This window comes from Quercus lobata, chromosome 4 (genome assembly GCF_001633185.2).
Source record: "Quercus lobata isolate SW786 chromosome 4, ValleyOak3.0 Primary Assembly, whole genome shotgun sequence".
Taxonomy (NCBI): Eukaryota; Viridiplantae; Streptophyta; class Magnoliopsida; order Fagales; family Fagaceae; genus Quercus; species Quercus lobata.
Window position 1 is genome coordinate 20,290,177 of NC_044907.1, and position 24,852 is coordinate 20,315,028.

General features: G+C 34.2%; 1 long non-coding RNA gene across 1 annotated transcript; it reads left to right on the plus strand.

Moving 5' to 3' along the window:
- Positions 1 to 23,814: 23,814 nt before the first annotated feature.
- On the plus strand, positions 23,815 to 24,219 carry LOC115984277. Its single transcript, XR_004090465.1, has 2 exons — positions 23,815 to 23,851; positions 24,103 to 24,219. It is a non-coding gene; the product is annotated as an uncharacterized LOC115984277 (long non-coding RNA).
- The last annotated feature ends 633 nt before the right edge of the window (positions 24,220 to 24,852 follow it).

Consider the following 24,852-nt stretch of genomic DNA (forward strand, 5'->3'; position numbering starts at 1 on the left):
ACCCACATGAATGACCATCATCAACAACCTAAGCCCATACTAAGCAAAAATTTTCTATCTCAAAATCTATATGGAATTTGAAAAAACAACACATCATTAATCTCAACCTCATATTCTTGAACAAACCTAGAATAAGAAAACAACACCAACCTAACACCCCAAACTCCTCCCCCCAAAATATAAAGAATGTATTACAATGTAACACCCAAAAAAAAAAAAAAATCTGCAGGTGAGATATAATAGAACACAAACTGATAAAGTAGAGTACAATGCATATCTTGGAAACATAAACTGAAGTTACTGTATCTTGATGCAAACCTTGGACATATAATGCTAGATAAGACTGAGTCCCCACGTAGCAAGACGTTGAAGGGTCACTAGCGAATGGAAACTCCTATTAGCGTATAGAAAAGCTCTGTGGACGCGGTCACAGTAAAATTTGCTTAAAGTGGATCGTCCAACAGCTATAATAAATAAAGAAATAAATAAATAAAAAGAAAGGAGAGAAGGGTTAGACGATTATAAGCAAAAGATAAAAACACTTAAAAAAAACAATAAACAAAACAAAACATACCTTCAAGACAAAGGTTCCTTAATTCTCTAGTATAAGGGGCAAATGGATCCCTGCCAACCTTAACATGGTGCCTAGACTGGAAACTAGAGACGAAGAAGAACTCCATCTTCCAGTTTCTTTTAGTTGTTACCAAAGACTTGATTAATCTACAATCTTTACCCCTGGCTATGAATTGATAAAAGCCAAGGGATTGGTTAATTTCTGAGAGTTTGTAGCAGAAGAGGAACTTGTCCACAGTGAGAGGACGATCCCCTTCAAACACTTCCTTCCACAAAACTTGCATAGAGACGACCAATCTCTATGCATTGGGGTTAAATTGACACACTCCTAAACCTAACCTAGTGAGTAACTCCCTAGCAAAGGCATTAAGGGGTAACCTAAGTCCCCCCAAAATGTAAGCTTCATAGACGCTTATCTCAAAACGAAGGTAACAACACCACTCCCCATGGATGGCTAACCTAGGGTTAAGATCGTTTGGGATCTAGTACCAACTCCTAAGTGCAGTAAGCCTCCTTTCATTGTTTTAGAAGGGATGCCTACAGCACAACTATAAATTGTCTCTACTTCATCTAAAGGAGGGGACGAAGGAATGCTTGTCGAGGTGCCAGCTCAAGATCCAGAAGCTGCCTTTATCTTAAGATGCTCCTAGAAAACCTCTAGAGGAACCCCAGGAACACCAGAGGTGTATTCCTCGTCTGTGGTATTTCCACTACTACTACTACTACTATTGCTACTTGAACCACTATAACTAGTTGAGTCATGGTACTCATCTATAGCCTTATCTACACTATTACTAGACGAAGAGACGACAACTTCAGACATGTTGAGATTTGAAAGAAAACCTAAGAACGAGGATGAGGAGAGTACTTGGCTCTCGACGAAGGAAGACTAAGGATGCGTAAATACTTCTAAACGAGGCACTAGACGAGGAATGTCAAGGGAGAGAATTCAAGAAATGTGAAGGGTAGGAGAGGAATTCTGCTATTTATAGGTAGTAAATTTTGGCATCTGAAACGACACAACCAACCAGAGAATGACACGTGGCATATTCCTCGAAAAGGTAAATCGATGCGACCAATTACCAATGAGGTCATGACACGTGGCACGACATCTAACAACTAATGTAAAGGCAAGTCCAAAGAATAGCAGTAAATTTTACAGTGCTCTAGACGACCCTTGGACAAGGGGGCAACTAATGGTAAACTAAAAATTGAACCAACTCCAATTCTTCCATAAGGGTTGTCCAGGCCAAGAAGACAAGAATAGCTGTACCTAGCAAAACGGTCGTCCATGAGGAAAGCACCTGGACGACCCCCAAAACTTGGAAAATTCCATAGAGATTTATGTACAAGAGCTAGTAAATTGAACCATGTGTTATTATTTTGAGGCATGAGTAAGATCCTGGTTCATCATTATAACTTCCTACTCAGTACTTAACTTCTAACGACAATTATAGAAGATAAAGATAAAATATTCTAACTCCTATAGCGGTTGTGGAAGTTAACCTAGAACCCTCTAACCTTCTCAGATATAGGGGAAGTTACGAGACAAGTAACTATTTCAAGAGCACACTATATAAACACTCATTCACATTAAATGAAGGTAAGTTTTAGACAACTCCCAAAAAGTTGGAACTCTAGAATTTAAGAGAGAAACTAACTTAAACATCGGAGGGTTCTTGGCTGGTCCACCCGGTCACCTTTGATCATGTGTTTTCTTTTTCGAGCCTTTCAAGAAGTTACTAGATCATTAAAGCCCGAAGCACTCAGCCTTTTGATTTTCTGTCCATCATTAAAGAGTTTTGCTAAATGTGTAGCTATGTAATATTTATACGAATAGCTTAAGTTCAGCCAAGTTGAAATCTTGCAAAGTTCGAAATGAAATGAAGTTTTAAAATTTTACGAATTTTGTAAATTATGACTTTTATGCAAGGAAACAAAAAGGAATTGAAGAAACGATTTTTGATAAGCACCTTCAGCTTAAGTTGGTTTGTGTTAGTATTGAGATAAACTTGATATTAACATGCTGGTCATGCTCTAAATTCTAAAGTACAGGTTTGGGTTGTAATAGTCATCCTCTGGATCAGTAACCTTCACCACCACACCAATCGAATTCCCAATCAACTCCCCTTTTTCGAACGTCAAACTCTTCTTAGGTACATTATGAAGTTGCACTCGGAAAGTAGCATGAGGATAATTCAAATAGGGAGCCGATTCCACATCCTCAACTTGTTGGAGTGCCATTAAGATTTTATCATAAGACCAAGCACGCGTTCAAGATCCAAGACGTCCTCAATTTCAAACCACAAAATATTTTCCCACATATCTCTAATCTTTAATTCACCGATAGGCTTCCATAGAGGTTTGAAAGTTCGCGCAACAGCATCCACATTTACCACCCTCTTTGTAAAGAATCTACCAACAAGCCTATGAATTACATCAACCTCCTATCGTGGAACTTCCGCCCCTCTTTCCTCTTCTTCAGTGAGAGAGAATAGAGACCACAAATCATTCAAACCAGCCATGAGAGGATGCAAAACACCGACAGATGAAAGCAAAAAACCAACAAACTACACCATAGCAAACAACACCGTCCTATCAAACCGAACTAGAGGTTAAATAGAACGAAACCTAGAGTAGGCAAGGGGCACAATTCTACAGGCGGTTAGGAAGGGCATAACCCTAACCCTAGCAACAAGAGGAACTTTTAGTTGGGGGGACAAAACAACAATTAACATTTAAATTAGGCTAAAAGTAAAATTGTTACTTTATAGAAAAATTGATACAATACTTATTGCTACTTTATCCAAATAAGTCGATAAGAACAAATAGAATTAGTCTTACTTAAACTTAAACTTGTTTGTTAAATGGATTAGATGAAGAATTTAGATTGTAATCAAATTAAAATTTTTATCAACTTAGAAATTATAGGAGACGAAAAATTATATATATTTTAAAAAATCTAAAAATCTAAAAAAAAATTTGCAATTAAAGATGCATTAGAACGTTTAGTGTAGTAATTAAAAAAAAGTTGCTTTTATATATATATATAATACACTATACGTAAAAAATAAGAATTAGATGAAAATTTTGGACTGTAATCAAATTAAGATTTTTATCAACTTAGAGATTATAGACGAAGAAAAATTATATTTATTTTATAAATTTAAAAATTTAAAAAAAATTCTGCAATTTAGTGGAGGTACGTGGTGCAACCACGACGTCTAAGCCCAACTTTTATTATATATTGTATGACACACACACACACACACACACACACATATATAACGTAATTGAATTAAAATATTCCTCTTACACCAAAAATTAATTGGTGTTTGAGCTTGATAATAAAGAGTTCAAATCTTCTATCTCACTTTTCCTACTCCTTTCTATACTTTACAAATAAAAACTTGACACATGTCCACTTATTTAATTAAATTCCAAATTTTTTGCTTTTCTCGTTTAAGATACCTAAAATAAATAAATAAATAAAAAGCCCAACACATTCTCACCACCATCGATCACCATAGGCAGAGATTGTCGGTGCCATCAATGGTGCTACTCTAGGCCACCACCACCTCTATTTTCAAAAAATTACCTTTTAGCTTAGCAAACCCAAATATTAAATCCCTTTTTTTTTTTTTTTTTTTTAATAGAAGAGCCACCTCTGTGTTCAAAAAAAAAAATCATTATTTGTAATTATTCCATAGCTTTCCTCTTCAATTATCAAGGCACCAAAAATTATCCTTTTTCCTTCTTATATTTTGAATCACAACAAATTGCAAGCCTAGAAGTGTATGCTTTCTAACTTTCAATACAAATCAACAAAGCAATGTCGCTTGGTTTGGTAGACGAAGTCGTAGATCTAGAGGAAACTGTGAGGTGGGCTTCTTTTTAAGCCAGGCTAACTATAGTGTTTACACAGAATAGAGAGAGGGGTTAATGGCGGTCTGGGGATGCGTTGGTTTTTTTATTATTGTTTATTTTAGGTATCTAAAATAAGAAAAAAAAATTTTAATTAAATATATGTATATGTGTCAAGTTTTTATTTGTGAATATAGAGTATAGCAGGAAAAGTGAAATAGAAGATTTGGACTCGATGATAAAGTGCATATCATGCAACAAACATCATATATATATGTGTGTGTGTGTGTGTGACTCTTCTAAAACTTAAAACATAGAAGCTGATTAACAGTTAATATAATATTTAAGAAAAAAATTTAGCTTCATACATGTTTGGAGTCTTAAGCTTCAACCTCCACTAGACTTCAACTCCCACTAGAAATATGATGTGTAGCTCATGTGCATTATGATGGATTGGAGCCAAACTTTGTCCAATATTTAACTATTTAATATAATCATCTACCAATGGCAATGAAGTACATCTGTTCCATGTTATATGACGTACTGTTTTTATACTAAGGACCTTGGAAGCAATTGATATAAACTTTAAATGACTAATTACAAAATGAATGAAAACATATGATTAGTAACAAAATTAATTATTGGGAAGGTGCTTGGTGAAGTCGTCTTCAGGTTATATGCTATACTTTTTTTATATTAAGGACCTTGGAAGCAATTGATAAAAACTTTGTTAATGCCCAAAAAAATTAAAGGAACAGATCCAACCCAAGGAAATAGACCATGGGCCTTGCATGGATATGAAGGGCCCATGGCTCATGGAAATGCTCTTACAAAAGAGGCAGGGGAACTAAGTAAAATGGGGCCAAAGCTCAACAATGAAAGAAAGAAGAGAAAGGGCCTTGAAAACAAGGTGCAAACAACCCTATAGAGGGGTGCAAGTGAAGAGATCCTTGAAATGAGACCTGCCCAGTAAATAAGGAGCCCAAAATCAATATATTTTCTGTTTTGTTGATCTAGGTTGACACTCGTATACTTCCACGTATTACATTATCATGATTAAACATAACATTCGTGACACATAATACCTAACATTCAAAATACTTGACATTGTTCCATAACACAACCATAATACTACTACCTTACAGGTTTTAATACAAAAACATCCTGAACACTACATCATTCCATAATACATATCCATAATACCTTTTTTTTATTTAGTAATAGAACTTCAATAAATAAAATAAGAATGAAAAAAAAAAAACAAACAAACAAAAACAAAAAAGAGTACATAAACCTTATCTAGTGTCCATCTCTGTTGAAAAAACTTTCCAACCAAAGCTTTCCACGCAACCCCACAGCAAGAACAGATACAACTTCAGCGAGAACTGCTAGAATTTTTTTGTTATCCGTATACATAGCAAAATCAAAATAATGGAGTATATGAGGTAATACTACATACTCATGTGCCTGAAACAACATTTGCATAAATTCACAACACTAAATTCCGAAATGACAATACACTGAGTACCCAACAACTTGTCTCCCATCATATATTTTTAAAAACACAATTTTTTTTTTAATTATTGTGTTAGCAACCCACATGAATGACCATCATCAACAACCTAAGCCCATACTAAGCAAAAATTTTCTATCGCGAAATCCATATGGAATTTGAAAAAACAACACATCATTAATCTTGACCTCAAATTTCTTGAACAAACCTAGAATAAGAAAACAGCACCAACCCAACACCCCAAACTCCTCCCCCCAAAATATAAAGAATGTATTACGATGTAACACCAAAAAAAAAAAATCTGCAGGTGAGATATAACAGAACACAAACTGATAAACTAGAGTACAATGCATATCTGGAAACATAAACTGAAGTTATTGTATCTTGATGCAAACCTTGGACATATAATGCTAGATAGGAACATATATTTTCTGCACATTATTTAGTAATGCTATATAGAGGCATATACTTGGAAATATAATAGCATTCTTAACTCAAATTGAGGATGTAGAACTGCAGTGTGAGCATCAGGTCTTTCACCCAAAACAATCAGCATGGTTATTTCAGCACTAGGACTCATATGAACAAATAGATAAAATAGGATTGGAGAACGAAAAACTGTCAAACTTGTCTTATAGACTTTCACATTGGGGAGTCAACAAGTTCCTACAATCTGACAGTTCAAACAATAGTCCTAGTATCAAGGTAACTACGGCTAAAACTACCCAAATAGCCTCTTACACATAGTTTTCATAACCAGACTGGACAGGACCGGACCAGCTGGTTTTTTGGCAAGTAGTTCAAGGAAGTTGTGTTTTTGGAAAAATTTAAATTAGAGGCACATGCAGGGACTCAAACCCAACCCAAGCCCCCCATGCAAGAACTTGTGTTTGACACGCTAACCATTAAAGCAAGTCAGCTTCTTGGGTCTTTATGTTACAAACTATTATATTTATTATATATAATTGAACTAATATATTTTATTTTGTCAAGATATGATCTTTGGTTGAACCCCGGTCCGACCTTAAAAGGCTTAAACCTCTCACTTTTATGATTCTTTGAACAGTCTGGCTTTCAAAACAATGCTCTTGCATAATGAGAATTCATTAGCTCCTCAACTTAAAGCCTTATGGCATAGAAAGATCGAACAAATTTACCATATATCCCCTCTCTAGAATCCAAATCAAACAAATTATATTCCTCAGTCCAACTATTTACATTAACTCTAAAGAAAAACACAGGCTAAAAAAAAACATTCAATTTGTATTTCAAACTGTATAAGATACTAATTTTTCTCCAAAAATAACATTCTAAACTCGTCAGCAGTTTCAACAGTGCAATTCATTAAGCAAAATTTCAAAAGATAAAAAGTACAATGTAATTAAAAATATATTTCCAGCCCACTTCCAAGTTCCAAATACAAAACCCATCATCCAAAACCACTTCAAACAATTAAAATCCTAACTACTAAAAGCGCCAAAACCAATGAAATGGAAGAGATTGAGATGATCATTACCTCCAATCTTGCTTGTCCTGGTCAGAATCAATCATCATCAAAGAGAAAACCTGGTAAAAGGAATAATTTTAATTTACTGATGAAATCAGAATCCATTGTGATATCAAGATTAGGGAGGGAATCTAAACTTTTACCTGACCGTCATCTTCTTCAACACGCTTTTTGGTAGCACCAGACTCAACAACATAGTCTTTGTTTTCTGGGTCTGTCCTAATCCAAAGCTCAGCAGAACAATTTGTACAATTGAAGCATATCAGGTAGATTTCAAAGTCTGGATACTTCTGCAATGAGAAACCATCCATTAAAAATTCAGTTCACTAAACATAGGATATTCAAATCTTGCATGAAGAAAAGAGTAGTGGGATAGAACATGGGGAAAACTAGTAAGCAATAACCAAAAGAAAAACAATTCTTAATATAAGGTGGCACTTGTGAATGTTCAAGTAAGAGAGGCCTGGCTACCTTAGATTAGTCATAAACGAGGCTTGGCTACCTCAAATCAGCCATAGATATTGAGTTTTTTCATAGTTTTTTTGTTTCATTTCCTGCTATTCTTCTAACCTCAATGGGAGGATCTGTGTTTTTCATCGTTGAATCCAAAACTTTTGAGTTTTCAGTTAAGGAAGATGGTTCATTTTACTTGTTATGCATTTACAGAAGAGTTCGGAACTCCCTACGTTACTTTTAGTGTTGTTAAAAGCGTTGAGCGCACTTAAGTGCAAAGTGCCTCCTAGAGCCTAGGCACAAAGCGCAAGCAAGCGCACGTCTGATCGATGTGAAGCCGACATTTTTTTAAAAAAAATTAATAAATTAAAAAAAAATATTAATGGTCAATAACAATCAAGTGATCAACTATCAAAATAAATTTTCATAGGTAGAGTGAGAAAATAAATTTTGGATCAATAAATTTTCGTTACTCATCAAAAAATAATTATAAAGTCTAGCTCTTTCATAGGTAGAATGAGAAACTTAGCTTTTTAATTTATGAATCTCACACCTATCAAAATAAATTATGAATCTCACCAAAATAAGATATAACAACAAAGGCACACCACACTACACTAGACTAGGTAGAAACATTTTGTTTTATAGTATTCTATCAAGATGAGAAGAAAGTCAAAGAAAACAGGGCAGGGCAGGAGGTATACGGCAGAATGCCTCAGCATCATGTATATCCTATCTAAAAAAAAATTAATGGAGCTATTTCTACTCTATATGAAATTATATTGCCAACGTTACAAGAAATTCAAATTACTATTTTGATTATATTCTATTTTTATAAGTTAATATTTTTTTAAAAAGAAATTAAATTTCATTATTTATTTAGCTATTTTATTATCCTAAAGTCCTACCATATTTTTTTTGTTTTGATAAAACAATCTATAACTTAAATAATATTTTATATTTTATCATTCAATTTCAATGATATTTATAATATTTTGTTTACTTTACATATGACTTTTAATTAGTCTATTGCACAAGCAAACTTCCAGCATCAATAAAAAGTCGCCATCCTTATGAAATTACCTAAGGAAGGGAGTTATGTTTCTTTCGTTTGTCCTAATTTTTTTTTAATGTTTTTTTTTTTTTTTTAATTTTTTATGTTGGCTAAACCTCAAACTACATCCTACATCCCTACAATTTGGGGGTCTTTAAATTTTTTACCTTGAGGTTTCATAATTTAAATTTGACCCCTTTAAATTATATTTCATTTATATTTGTATTTTTAAGTGTCACATAAACTTACCACTCGTATATAGTTCATCCAATAAAATAATGTGACGTCATTTTTATATTTATTATTTTAAGTTTTTTTTTAAATAAAAATTATGTGGCATCATTTTATTTGACAAACTAAACACACATGACTTAATGAAAAATATATGGATATGATACAAGAGAAAAAATTTAAGTTTTGAAATTTCAAGGTATAAAATTTAAAAACCCTCCAACTTTAGCATTTTATATTTGGGTCAATCTTTGACTACAACTAACACCAAGAATAGCCTGCCACCCACTTACAACACAAGTTCCCTTTGGGTTACTATCTACTTGCTGGAATCACACCATTAGGGGATGGTGTGTTTCCCTCGTTGGTATCAATTTGCCTATCTACGTTCCTTTAATGTAGGGGTAAGCTTTAGTCCAATGGGTCACATGCACTAAGAGGATATGAGGTCGACATCTTGGCTATTGTAAGACACGTGTTGTGCCTGTGTTACTGTCCTTTGCACAAAAATATTGGATGCAAACTAAATCCTACATTGACTAAATAAGTGATATTAGTAATAAGCTCAAATGAGAACCAGTAAGAACTGACTATATCAATAATTTGTAAAAATATTGTAAAATAATTTATGGCTGTAGCATTACTCATATATAATATGCCTCGATTCCATAGATGGTGCATAAGACAAAACTTTTGTGTAATGAATATTATATGCTTATTTACTTCATTAAAATACATTCTAGATGGTGACAACTGCAGACCTCCCCTACTAGTTTTTTATTGAAAAGCTTCCTTGCTATAGTACCAATTTTAAATGTGAAAATTTCAGTTTTTACCACAACCTCTGTATGCCTTTTCAGTAATGGACGAGCACTACATGTTCAAGGCACAAGTTCAGACACAAAGACAAACGTAGTCTTGTAATTGAATTGGGTCACCAAGCAAGAAAATGAAAGTAGAATATATTTACATTTGATTACAAATTAAACATATAGAAAATGAAGCCATTCAGTTTACAAAGCAACTAGACATCTCAATTTATGAATAATAAGCAGCTTATTGTGCAAAATGCACATTGACATAGGCCATCTACAAATCTTGTATTAAGGGTGTATTTGTATAAGTTGTTGCAAAACAGTGTTTTGGGTTTATAATGGTGTCTGTAAAAAAATTATGAGAGATTGCTGTTGCGAAACGGAATTTTGAGTTTTCAAAACTCACTTTTAGGCTCCCAAAACATCTAACCAAAGGGACCCTAAAATTACTTTTCTTGCTATCTATAGGCACATCAATTATTAATAGCAATAAAAACTAACAATGAAAGAGGGTAAAACAAAGTGGTAAGAAAAGGAGAAATAGAAGGGGAAGTTTCCCATCAGCTAGCTAATCAGACCCTGCAGAAACCTTTTGTTAAGGGACCACAGAGCAAGAACACAAGGGCTATACGTGCAAACCTTTTGTTCAGTCCCCACGAAACTTCCACACTTCTAGGAAAAAGTATAAAACTACAAGGTCCCAAAACTTGACACCAAAACTCTTCTTTTTAACACTTCATTTAAGTAGGGAGGAAGAAAGCCATAGGGAACAAAACAAAAAGGAAACAAGACAAAAGCTAGAGGTCTTAGACTCATCATGTATTATTAAATACTATCTAGTCTTAACTGTAAACATGGGAACATGGGAACATGGTTCCATGCATTATGCCATAGAACAGTGAAGAAGCATTCATCATGGTGTGCACACATGTAAAGGAAATGGAGATCTTATCTTTGATGGCCAAATTTGGACCATCATATTATTTTGTATAACTTCACTTGTATCATCTACAATAGGTAATGATACACTGTCTTTTTCTGCGCATTTCAGAAACAAGGTTGGTACATTCAAGTGTGTGTCATAAAAATACTGTGAGCAGGTCTGTATGATATGCTGATCACTGACAAGCATAAGTGTTCTGAACAAAAGTGTAACCGCAAAGTAGGACCCAAAAAAGAGGTATAACCATGAAGATTAAGGTAGATCAAAGAAACATTAACTACTAAAATTTTCTATCATTACTAACATGGAGTCAAATGCTGCAATTTGCAACCCTCATGAGCAGCATTAGGAGAAAAGATTCAAAAACTAGTCTATACATAATTTCATACCAGGTAAATGTGAATGTTACAATTGTGAGATGGAGAAGAAACGAGTGTAATTTCCACAGGGGGATTAGATGTGAGGTTATTGCCATGAGGTAGACTATATTTCCAAAATCACCACTTACTTTGGTTTGCTTGATAGGGCTATGAGAGATTTGAGTATACCTGGACTGATCCTGTCAGCAATGGCACCTCTTTCTGAAATCAAAAGGGGCTTCTCTTTCATATAGCTTTGTAGTCTTTTTGCATCAAAGTCAAGTTGTGCTTGATCTACATTACAAGGACAAGGCCCAGATTATCCACAATATCAATTATCTTATATATATAAAGTGAAGAAACATTTTTCTTGATAATAATGACCCTCAAGATCAAAACACTATCAGTAGCATTTAGTAACCAAAGCAATAACATAAACCATTAGATAGAAAAACTAATTTCATTTTCTATGAAGGAACCACTTGTAAGAGTACAAATGAAGAAAAAGAAAGGTATGTGAATAATTTATAATTTTTTTAATTAGAAAGTTGGGTCTTGTACCCATTACCTCACCCTTAGCCTTGCTCTTACAAGGATGTAGTTCCGTCTGAGAATAAGGAGAATTAATTATCTCAACAACTCTTGATTCTTTAAGTACAAGAAGGAGGTTCCATTTGAGAATAAGGAGAATTAATTATCTCAACAACTCTTGATTCTTGAAGAGTCTGTCCTGTATCCCTTCTCATGGTCCAGCCACCTGAATGACTGATTTACTGCCAAACTGAAAACAGTTTTTAGCTGCCTAGTTTGTAAACAAATGCAGCTAAATGTTATCAAAGAATCCTTCCCTGTGCAACTTCACAACATTGTTCCACTACCTTGAATCCACTCCTTTCAGGTGGAATTCTTTTCCTATGACGGAGCTATATTAGCAGCATATCCAAGATACTGATACTATTTGGTTACCCATGAAACCCATCCAATAATTCTTAAAAATATCAAATATTTGGGCAGGAAAATAATTTTGAAGAAATAAGTCATATTTGATGCTCCCCAGATACTTGCATACACGTATCAACAAATCTTGGACCTCAAAGCAGTGCAGTCACACATGAGCTAGGCACTTGCCTAGACGATCAGGCGAGGTGAGGTGCTACTAAAGCGCCATTGAAGTCTGCAAGGTGCCTTTAGAGCCTAGTTGAGCACCTTAAATAAGGCTGTAAGGTGCTTGAGGTGAGAGCCTCACAAAAATTCAGCAGGAAAAAAAGGCAGTTTTGTAATTTGGCAAAAAATGTTAGTCCTATACTTGAAATAAATCAAGTAAAGGGTTACTTGCGCTCTTGCTTTCCTTTCTCACCTCTCTTTAATTACATAGAAATATCGTCTTCTAGAGGGTTGTGCCGCACTTTGTTATGTGGCACCTTTGGCAAGAATGGAATGTGAGATGCTTTGAGGGAAATGAACGGTCTATACTTGAGATTAAATCCCTCCTTCTTTGCTGGATTGGAGTACTGCTTAAATTTCTCCTCCCTGTTCTAATTTATTTGATTTAATATTTGTAATTTGTGAGTTTGATGTACTGCTACTCAAGAACACCTCTAGTGTACCTGGGTATTCTCTTTTTTGATTGATGAACTTTTGATACTTATCAAAAAAGTAATGTTAAGAGTTGTGTTAATATCAATGACAAACACATTTGGTCCAATTAGCTTCAGCACCTTAAATGGTCCAGCACTGTGAGCTTGCAATTTCCTAACTATGCCTAAAGGAAACTGCTCAGGCCTTTATGAACCATGATATAATCTGATATGTTAAATTCTAAATGTTGATGATGAGAATCAACCTAAATTTTATATTGTTAATTAATAATTTGTTGATGTCATGATGCAAGTCATGGGCATGCAATCCAAAAGCTTTGGTTGACTTAGACACTCAAACATGAGGGGGCATGGGGAGGAGACCTAAAGGTTTCCTAGCCTTCTAACCATGCACAACCTCAAACGAACTCATGCCTATGAACCTATTGATAGAGCATTGCATGCAAATCAGGTTGTAGGGAGAATAGAGTACAAGTTCCTAGCATGTTCACCTACAAGACACCCTAAAATGTTCCCAAGGTTCTTATTAACTACCTCAGTCTAGCCATATGTTGCAAGATGGTAAGCCGTAGAGAATTTCAACTTTTTTCTTTCTATAGGCCAAACAGTTTTCTAAAAATAACTCATTAACCTAATGTCTCTATTAGACACTGTTTTTGCGGAGGCCATATAGTTTGACAATTTCGTCGAAATAAAGATTGGCAACCTTGGAGGCATTAGAGGTCTCAGAATAGGGAATGATTGGGCCATTTTGGATAACCTATCCATAGTCACAAGAGCAAAGTCATCTTCCTAAGTGTGCAAGAGAGACCTAGCACAAAATCCATGCTTACATCCTACCGAGGGCAATCTAGCACCAGTAAAGGGGTGTAAAGGCCAACATTTTGCTTACGGTGTTTGGCCAGTTGACATTAGCAACACTAGCCAATTATCTTGGTGACATCTCACTTAAGGCTGGGCTAGTAAAATTGTGCTCTAGCTCCTCAATGGTCTTATTGCACCCGAAATTCCCTGTAAGCCCACCCACGTGCACTTCCCTCATTAGGAAATCTCTCACCTATGTGCACAAAATACAGAGCTTTTTGGCCTTAATTAAATAGCCATCATCATAGTGATAGCTCAATCACATTGAATCCATCAAGCCCTTCTCCAACTTCTCAATCCAAGTCACACAAGTCTCTTGAATTCCCTATTCTGGTTCCCAAGCCCACCCACATGCACTTGAATTCCCTTGAATTTCCTATTGTACACAAGTCCACCCACATACACAAGTCTCTTGGATTCCCTATTGTGCTCTAGCTCCTCAATGGTCTTATTGCACTCGAAATTTCCTGAAAGCCCACTCATGTGCACTTCCCTCACTAGGAAATCTCTAAACTATGTGCACAAAATACAGAGCTTGTTGGCCTTAATTAAATAGCCGTCATCATAGTGATTGCTCAATCACATTGAATCCTTCAAGCCCTTCTCCAACTTCTCAATCCAAGTCACACAAGTCTCTTGAATTCCCTATTATGTGGCTCAAGCCCATCCCCAACTCCTCATTAGCCGAACTGCCTTATCCCTTGTCAAAATTTCATACACATTTACAATTCAAATCCAATCCCTTTGGTTTTCGATGTTGAGAAAACAATGTCATTGCTTAGAAATGTGAAGAGACAAGTGATTGTGTTTGGAAAAGGTGTGGCATTTTTAACTAGATGAATTCTTAGCAAATAGGGATTGATAATGATAAAGATTAGTTACAACTTAGGGAAAGTGAGATTGGAGAGAGAAGGAAAAAAAAAAATGATAGGCTTAATAGGCAATCATTGTTAAGTCTTTAAAAAAATCAAGTGATTATAACCTATCAAATAAAAAAATCATGTGATTCTCATAAGACCCAATGGCAAGTGGCTTATTTTAGAAAATGCCAAATGGTAATTTGGAAGAAAAATTTTTACTTATAAAACTAACCATAACTTGTAAAATAGAAACCCAAGTTAAAAAATGTTTTAAGCCTAGAATTCTTATAACTATATCTTTAAAACCATACAAATCTTGCTTCAATCAAACTTCAATAAACTACTGCTAGTCCCAAAAGTTTAACCAAATAAGAAATAAGTGAATTTAGTCACATTATCATTATTCTAATACAATCCCTAATGTGCAGACCCAATTTCTCCATCAATAAGTGAGTACACATGGAATTTTTAATTTTTAAAGGGGAGGTAGAGCCTCAATAAATGATAAACTACCACTAGTCTCCAAAACTTAAACTAATAGGAAAGAGGTGAATTAAGTCACTTAACCATTATTCTAACGAGCTTCACAAATTTTTCCCATAAAAATAAAATAAATCTTGAATAAAAAAATTGCAAAGCAGCAACAAATTAATCTCCCATCACCACATCATAAATATTAGATGTTACGACAAAAGAAGGAGATTCATCTAGATATCGGTTTGTAATAGGACAGAACAAAATCTTGATTTTGTGATCCAACTGTTATAAACTCAATCTGACCTTGCATCCAAGATCATGTGGCATGCATATAGGGAGAGCCACAATGTTTTTTCCTAGCACAAATTGCAAACCGGGCATTGTAAGTTGTTAAGAACTGCTACAAGGCCAACAAAACGATAGCCTTGACAACATCACCATTTATTTTGGATATGTAATTGACAACAATCCCCATGATTGAAATCAGGGATAAAAACCAATATATTAAGCCGATGATACAATGACATTATCACGGAATGTTTGATACTTGAACATATAAAACATCTAGCTATTCCTTTATTTGTAACTAGTTTTTTATTGGTAAGCTACAAATGCGCCAATTTTTTTATTTTTTATTTATTTTTTGTAACTAACTTTAGATATCAACTTATCATTAGACAAATTTAGTTGATTATGTGGATTAGCAAAACAGGGTTCCGAGTTCCAAGATATGGATTCAAGAATCCAAAATAATCAATCTAATATCTATCAGTATCAGGCCTGTCATTGCTTCTTAATTGATCTTATTCTATATATTTACAAGTATCTCTAACAAATTAAAATTTTAAGCCTTCTCTATTGCATTTCTCAAATGAATCTGAAATGTTATTGTTTACTAGGGGAACAAGCAATGCAGAGAAATTAAATTTAAAAACTTTAATTTATTTGTCCTAGATGGAGGAATTCAAATTTAATTTGGGTAGATTGCCAGGAGAGTTGGAATAGAGCTATTGTTTGAATTGAGTTAATATTTATAGAAAGAGGCTTACTTACAGTAGTACGCGAGTAATATTTGAGTAAAAACAAAGACAATTTTCATATGGACATACACAAAATATATTTACATTTTATCCACATATGCATAAATAAATATGCATATATATATATATATATTATAAAATCACCCTAATGAAAAAAGAGCACAAATTCTAGAAAGAACAAAAGTTTCATTTCTGATGTACATTAATTTTGTATTTCTTCAACAACTCAACATACTCAAAAACTTAGGAAGCCTAGGAACTCCTTAATAAATCACCTCATTTGGTATGTGATGATTTTTGTGTGTATTCATAATTATCGTATTAAAAAGCAACTTAAACACATAATTGCAATAAAATAAGAAAGGTTTTAGAAAAACCTGTCTCCAAGATGGTATGAGTAGCATGAAATGGAATCCTACCAATGAGATCAGTCCCAGGGGACATCATCCATGTCCGCTCGTTAGGGTCATGGTCGCCACAGGTGGTACATACCTCCTTCACTAAGGGCTTGGATTCGGGACCCCCAATATCTCTCATTATTGACTCAAAAGGAGATGGAACACTAGTTTTTGTCATCCGAGCCCTCTTCCTCAATGCAGTAAGCTCCTCCCTATTCCCATTCCTCACTCTATCATTTTCAACCAACTACATTTTCATCAAAGGAATTAGTAACCCTTCAATTCCTCACAAAGAAAGCAAGATTTATCCATCACACATACACATGCACACAAAAGAAGAAAGAAAAGAATAAAAAGCCCATGTAGGGCTAACCCTACCTCCTATATATACCCTAATAGGGTTCATTATAATCAACACTTGAGAATACAGTACAAATGTAGTTGCCAGGACTTTATCCCGTGGATGTAGGCCGTTGGCCAAACCATGTAATCCCTTGTGTTTTTCTCTCTGTTTTGCTATCTCTTCTCTATATTATTTTATTCTTGTCTTTAACAATGGGTAATAATAATTTATTAAAATGAGGCTACTTCATGTAAAATAAACACGAAGAGCCTAAAGAATTACAAGAAATGAAAAATTTATCTACAAAAAGGCAGTGTATCTAAAAACGCAACAATAGAATCCCTATTTGTAAAACCCCATGCCTTGAGACCAACCAAATAAGGAATTGAAAAAAAATCACAAGCAACTGATTTCTTGTGTGCTTCTCATCTTCGAATGTATGCCTATTGCGTTCTCTCCATATGGTCCACATCAAACTCAAAGGAACCATTTTCCATATGTCTGATGAATGTTTACCACCCATTTTCTCCAACCAAGCAATAAATCAATCACCTTCTTTGCTAAACCCTATTCACCCCACAAGGTCGGAAAACAAAACTCCACAAGTCATAGCCCACCTTGCAACCAATTTTTCTCTCCAAATCTCACCTATTTTGAAGAGAAAATTTTTGTTTACTTCCAAGGAAGAATTTTGAATTATTTTCTTCTCTAATTCCTTTCCTTTTCCTTCCCCTTTCTTTAGGTAAACATAATTTTAATCAAAGAGGGAAAAAACAACCAAACAACAACAACAAGAAATTATAATTTTTTCTTCGTAAATAAAAAATAGTGTTATTAACTCAACCAAGCCAAACAACTTGTATTGGACTTAGTTGAGCTTTGCAATTTCGTTTCTCAGTTCCCTAATAACAGCAAAAATTTATAATTTTGTGTTCTTAAGCATTAATGTTTCAATTTTGAGTTCTAAATTTATAGATTCGTTTCAAAATAGTAAATAGAAATTGTCCTCAAGCTTCAAATGTCAATTGTCTTTCTATTTTCCCACACTTTCTTAGCAACATAACAGAATGTTAAAAAAAAAAAAAAAAAGAGCAGTGAGTTTGAGAAAATTACCTGATGGCGAGCTAAAAGAAGATGCTCAGCTTTAGTTTCAAGCACAATTAAGCCCTCTTGGAATTTCTTCATAGTCTCATCCATTTTTAAATTCTAAAAAGAAAAACACACACATACAGAGAGTAGACAACAAAAAATAAATAATAATAAATAAATAAAAAGAGACATAACTTTTATTAGGGTTTTTTAGTTTTACACAAAAAAGAAGAAGAAAAAAAATTGCAATTAGACGGAATTAGAACCTTGAATGCCTGATCATCAACCATAATAATTAATACATGCTTTAGTTTGGTGTAGCTAAAACTTGAGCTTAGGACTTGTCAAAATATAGAGTAAAATAAATAACTTCTTGTATTATCAATGTGTGTAAATTACATCAAAGCACTCTTATATATACAAGTGGTAGCCTAAGAAAATATCACTAACAAACTAACTAATTTGGTAATTCCTAACTAATTTTTTTTAATAGGTAGCAATTCCTAACTAATTATAAAAATCACGTGGAAAATATGGAAAATGTGTAGACTAAAATACAATGTACAAAATACAAAGACTAATCTACAATACAATTTCTGATAGGCCCCCTCAAGAGTCGAGATGGAGTGTACACACATGAATCTTGATGAAGAAGAAGAAATCCTGCATAGCAGAAGTAAAAGGCCCTATGTGAGCTCCAAGATGCCATGATCAAGGGCAGCGCGAAGGTGATGGTGAGAGGCGTCACTGATCACAGACAAAAGATGCCGAAAAAGGGCAATGATGGAAACTAGAATGATGGCCACAAAAACACCAACGATGGCCTGAGAACAATAGACCCGACAGAGTATTGCTGGCAAAAACCAACACATCGATGGACAAAAACAAAACCGGAAACAAAGCTGGAAGAAACACAGAACTTGCTGCAGAAACCAGAAACAATGCAGAACTTGCTACTAAAACCAGAAATGATCCAGAACTTGATGCATAAAGGCGAGCCCCACAGCTCCAAAAATATGATGTGCACACTCTAAAATAGACGAGCACCATAGCTCCAAAACAGAGTAGAGTGCCTAGAGTACTAGACATGGATTGACAGAACCTTTCAAATGCAGTGAGGTAGTAACCCATAAGTCTAAAATCTAGCATAAAATTCTTAGAAGAGATGCCAATATCAATGGCAACAGAAACCAATGAAACCCAGCTGCAAACTGAGTAATCCACCATAGCAAAAACAAAGTGCAACATCCACATTTGCAGAAAGAGAAGCAAGTGTCCCACCAACCAAGCAATCACCAGCCCCTGTGAGCCTCACAACAGATGCAGTACGTGCAAGAAATGCACAGCGAAAAGATGAGAGTCTTTTTCCAAATCACCATACCAATGTGGAGGACAGCTTGATGTCACAATCTCATAAAACTGACCACAAGAGCCAAGCCAAAAGAATTGAAGCTCAGAACCATGTTCTGATCAAGAACTGTTATAGAAATGAGTTAAAAACCGAATGCTCATGCTTCAAATCTCAAGAAAAACAAGAGGACCTTCAAGCATCAAGGACATGCTGGCCCAAAATCACATATGTACTAGTCATAGTTTGCTGAGTGGGGAAATAGGTGTCGAAATTAATCTCACCCCCCATTCCAACCATATCTTGGCGAAACAGCACCAAGCATTCTCTTTGGCAATTAATCAAAAGGGTGATCTGCAAAATGGCTAAAATCCAGCTCCAGCTGAATTTCACAAGAATTAACAGAACCAACAAAGAAGGAAGTGGATATGAAAGAGAATTGTAAATGAAATAAAGTAAGAATCAAAAACCAGGATTTTGGGTAAAGAATCAGATCAAATTTGGAGAACCCAGATTGAAAAGAAAAGGCCCTTTTTTTCCTTCTTTTTTTTTTTTTTTTTTTTTTTTTTTTTTTTTTTTTTTTTTTTTTGTGGAGTAAAATCTTAAGTTCCATAAAGGAAATTGAAATCCTCTGTTTGCACCCAAAATATGATGCTTAACAATGTAGCCAAGAAGCAGATTGAACAAATGCTCACAAAAAAATGATATCTTGAAGAACTCCTCCAAGCCCCGGATCGAATATAGAGACCATTGGTTGAAGATGGAGAATATGGTAATGGTCTACTAGAGTGTCCAATGAAGGAGATATCCACAATAAGATGTACCCGAAAAAAAAAAAAAAAAATACAAAGACTATACAATTTCTAATAGGGCTTACCTTGCAATGCCAAGAACAGAGGAGAAGAGAGGAGATGAGACCTTTTGCTTTTGTTCCTTCGTATCAATGACCACAAGGTACAGTTTTCTCTCTAATCTTGTGTTTGGTTGCCGCCAAGAAAGTGCAAGAATAGATGGCAATTTATTTTATTCATTTTAAATTCATTATTTTAGATTTTTTTTAAATATAAATTCTCAAATGGATCTTTTCATTAGTAAGATCAAAATGAAATTTTTTGAAAAACAAGTACCATATTGAGTGTACAGTGGATTGAAATGAAAAATTAAACTTATTTTACTATTTAGCTTATTTTTACTACTATTCATGGCTCTACTGTACTTTTTGACACTATTTATAGGTTTTACTGTACTATTTCAATTAACTTTTACCTTTATCTATAGTACTTTCAGTAATAATTTTTCAATTTCATCAAAATATACGGTATCCAAACACACTCTAAGTGTGTATTTGACAAAAATTATTTTTGTCAACTTATTTTACTATTCAACTTATTTTTTTTATTATTTATGGACTGCACTGCAATTTTTGATACTATTCATAAGTCACACTGTACTACTTAAGTTAACTTTTACATTTATCTATAGTACTTTCAGCAAAATAAACGGATCCTAAACGACCCTAAGTGTGTGTTTGGTAAAAATTAAAAAGTCAGCTTATTTTTACTATTATTTATGGGCCCTATTGTACTTTATAGTACTATTAATGGGTCTCATTGTACTATTTCAACTAATTTTTACCTTTATCTACAGTACTTTCAACAAAAAGTTTTCAGTTTTAACAAAATAGTCGGATCCCAAACATTATATTAAGCATATTTTACTATTCAGCTTATTTTTATTATTATTTATGAATCCCACTGTATTTTACAGTACTATTCATGGGTCTATTATTTCAACTAATTTTTACTTTTATCTATAGTACTTTCAGAGAAAAGTTGTCAGTTTCAACAAAATAAATGGATCCCAAGCATTATATTATAGCTTCGTTTGGATTGCATTAAAAAGAGGGGACGTCTGCATTTGACGTTTTTTTCCCTAGGTCTCTCGTGCACTGTTCATAGGACCCGCAAATACGGAATTCAGCAAATTTTACTTTAAAACTAGGTCTCACGACACTATTCACACATTTAAAAATTATTTTGCTATAATGTTTTTAGCAATAAATTTTCAGTTTTCAGCAATAAACGGTATTCAAACAGACTTATATATACTTCAAAAATACCCCCCCCCCAAATATAGTAACTTAAAAGGCATTTTTGCCTAATATTATATTATATATACTTCAATCAACCTTCATATTTAAGAGCTTGTTTATAAATACGTTATTATGTTTAAGCTTGACCTGTTTCGAAATCAAACCTTAAAGATAGGCTTGAACTCATTTTACAGATCCATTTTTTCATGAAAATGTTTTGCACGATTCTTAATGAAAATGCTTTATATTGAAATAAACAAAGCTTAAAAAGGATGAAACTTGCATGGATAAATGTATAATATCTCTAATTTGTTCTCTTGCTGAGGATAATTTATGAACAATTATATTCCCTAAATTTTCAGCCACTGGGAACGATTATATATAATGTACTGGTTACTTGAGGTACCATGACTTGAAAATGATAACAAAAAACTTAGGCTACATGAATGCAATTCATATATAGTTAAATCCATTACCATAAAAGTGCTATTACATTTGCCTTGATAAGTACTAACAATTATAGAAAACAAAAGAATTACTACACAATATAAACATATAACTACTCTTAATATAGTGACTTCTTAAAATTAAGCCTAAGCAATTGTGACTCCAAAAGTTCTTACATGTAGGCACCTTGAACAATCCTTTTTATATGAGATTAATGAAAAATGTTCAAATCATCATCATTATGTGCAAGGATACAGTGGTAAACTGGTAGTGATATGGAAGATGGATGATAAACTTCTTCAAATTAGTTAATATAGGCCCAACTAGATTATGATATAGGCCCATCATTATGTCCTCATATTGTAATAAGCAAACCAGATTATGATAATTGGTGAATGGAAAATGAATGTGGTGGGCTTCTTGATTGCTATGAGGTGGGCTTCTTTTTAAGGCAAGCTAATAACAGACGACAGTGTTCACATAGAATAGAGAGAGGGATTAACGGTGGTCTAGGGATGTGTTGGTTTTATTTATTTATTATTTATTTTAGGTATCTAAAATAAGAAAAAAAATTAATTAAATATATGTATATGTGTCAAGTTTTTATTTGTAAATATAGTGTGGAGCAAGAAAAGTGATATAGAAGATTTGGACTCGATAATAAAGTGCATATCATGCAACAAACGTCATAAATTTAATACCTAATATATATATATATACATACATACATACATATATATATATATATATATATTAAAAAATGTGACTCTCCTAAAACTTAAAAAATAGAGACTGATTAACAGTTAATATAATATTTAAGAAATAAATTTAGCTTCATACATGTTTGGAGTCTTAAGCATCAACCTCTACTAGACTTCAACTCCCACTAGAAATATGATGTGTTGCTCATGTGCATTATGACGGATTGGAGCCAAACTTTGTCCAATATTTAACTATTTAATATAACCAACTACCACGGGCGATGAAGTACATTTGTTCCATGTTATATGATGTACTGTTTTTATACTAAGGACCTTGGAAGCAATTAATATAAACTTTAAATGACTGATTAGAAAATGAATGAAAACATATGATTAGTGACAAAATTAATTATTGGGAAGGCGCTTGGTGAAGTCTTCTTCAAATTATATTTTATATTGTTTTTATATTAAGGACCTTGGAAGCAATTGATATAAACTTTGTTGATACCCAAAAAATTAAAGGAACAGATCTAGCCTAAGGAAATAGACCATGGGCCTTGCATGGATATGAAAGACTCATGGCTCATGGAAATGCTCTTACAAAAGAGGCCGGGGAACCAAGTAAAATGGGGCCAAAGCCCAACAATGAAAGAAGGAAGAGAAAGGGCCTTGAAAACAAGGTGCAAACGACCTTATAAAAGGGTGCAGGTGAAGAGGTCCTTGAAATGAGACTTACCCAGTAAATAAGGAAGCCCAAAAGGGGTTCACTAGGGAAGGCGCCTTGAAAGGCCAAGTCCCCAAAAAGAAAATGATTGAAAATGACAAATGATCCTACCAAACCTTAGGGAACACCCTTGCTAAATAAACTCAGTACGGCAACAATTTTGCTAGTTGGCCGGATTCGGAACAATATGTAATAATAGCATCTCGAGTTTCTAAAACTCAGAAACTCGAGTTCGTTGTTTCCATTCTTCCTTACGTGGACAAAAATTCCACGTGGAGCCACGGGAAATCGAGTCTATTTCTGGCAACCAGCAACACAAAAATCATAAGCACTTTCAAACGGCACATTTGAAAGTGACAAAACCCTTTCAACCTCACTCACTCAAACTCACTCTAAAACTCCGCCCTCTCTCACTCTCAAGCCGTTCGTAGCCTGCCGTTCATCTGACGTTCGTAGCCTATCGTTCGTCTGCCGTTCGTAGCCCGCCGTTCGTCTGCCGTTCGAAGCCCGCCATTCATCTGCCGTTCGTAGCCCGCCGTTCGTGCTCTCTCTTTTCAGGTCTTCTTCTTATTTTTCTTTATGCGATTTTTTGATCTGTGTGATGGGTATTGTAAATTTGAGTTGTTTTCTGTTTTGGGTTCTTGAAATTTTGGGTTTTTGTAGCTCAGTGTTAGTTGTAGCACATCTCATGAAAGAAATAGAGATTCACTGCACCTAATAATCTTTTCTCACTTTCTCCTCTAATTTCTTCTTCTGTTTCTTTTACTACCATTTGTATCTGATTTGGGTTTTCGTTTTTGGTTATGCAGAAAGGTTGTGAGGCTGTCTATTACGCCGGTTTTGACTGTGATTTCACAGAAGCAAAAGGGGGCTCTGAGAGAAGCTTACAAGAAGAAGAAGTACCTGCCACTCGATCTGCGTCCCAAGAAGACAAGGGCCATTCGGAGAAAGCTTACCAAGCACCAGGTATGTCTATCTGCAAGCTTGATTCATTATGCATTTTTTTATGCTTGTTTCTTTTTACTTTATTGGGTATGCTATTTCCAATTTTGGTTCATCTATTGTGATAGTTTTTAAAGTTTTTTGTGTGTTTGTTTATGTTATTAAATATGGGGTAATTGAAAAATGTTTAATTGGAAATGCTAAAAAGTTTTGGAACATTATGGGTGAGTTATTGTAGGACTAATGTTGTATAGGTTTTTTCACCTTTTAGTTGCTCATAGCTTGTTGAGAGAATTAGAAGGGTTAAAATTTTGGGAATTGGAATGAAAAATTTTATGTTTAGCTTAGCTGAAATCATCACCCTTAGATGGAGCAGGCCCATACATCAAAAAGAGTTGCTTACTAATAAGAAAAATGTTTTCCATTTTGACCAATGGGTTGTCTGGAATTCCTATAGTTTTTTACTGACTCTGTGCATTTGGTAATTCGTTGAGCAGGATATATGTGAATTAGGGACCATTTTTGCTCCTGCTTGTATCGGTCATTGTTGATATTTGTTGGTCGATTTAAATGAATGAGAAAAAGTCATTATTAGATGGTATCTGATCATATGAAAG